Here is a 680-nt window from a genome sequence, read left to right as displayed (position 1 = left end):
TGATATCACAAAAAATATAAATTACCTCATTTTATGAGCAATTTACTAAGAAGCTGATTAGTTCTCTGTACAGTTCATTTTTATATTAGCAAATGATTAGTGAGATTCCAATCTTGAGAGATTCTCCTGATGCTGTAAGCATTTTATATATAGTAAAACCTCTGGAAGTTGACTACTCAAGGGACTGTAACCAATTGGTCAACATACAGAGGTGGCCAACATAAGGAACTAGGCCTACTGTACTGATATATCCATGTGATACATGTCTGTTCTATGAAAGTCAGGTCAATTTAAGGATATGATCAATGGGCTCGGTGCCCATAGCACAGTGGTTACCATGCCAGCCACATACACTGAGGGTGGAGGGTTCGAACCTGCCTAGGCCAGCTAAACAACTGCAACAATAACAACAAAAATAGCTGGGCACTGTGGTAGGTGCCTATAGTCCCAGCTACTTGGGAGGCTGAAGCAAGAGAATCACTTAAGCCCAAGGGTTTGAGGTTGCTGTGAGCTCTGAAGGGCAACATAGTAAGACTCTGTCTCCAAAAAATAAAATAAAATAAAATAAAAGATGTGATCAATACTAGTATCTCCTCATATTACAAAAATTGAGGCACAGAGAGATTAAGTAATATAAATAGAAAATGTCAAGCTAGATTTAAAATAAGTTTAATTGTAGA

Source organism: Otolemur garnettii, unplaced genomic scaffold (assembly GCF_000181295.1).
Source record: "Otolemur garnettii isolate 467f Iridium unplaced genomic scaffold, OtoGar3 scaffold00150, whole genome shotgun sequence".
NCBI classification, from domain to species: domain Eukaryota; kingdom Metazoa; phylum Chordata; class Mammalia; order Primates; family Galagidae; genus Otolemur; species Otolemur garnettii.
This window is presented reverse-complemented; position numbering follows the sequence as displayed.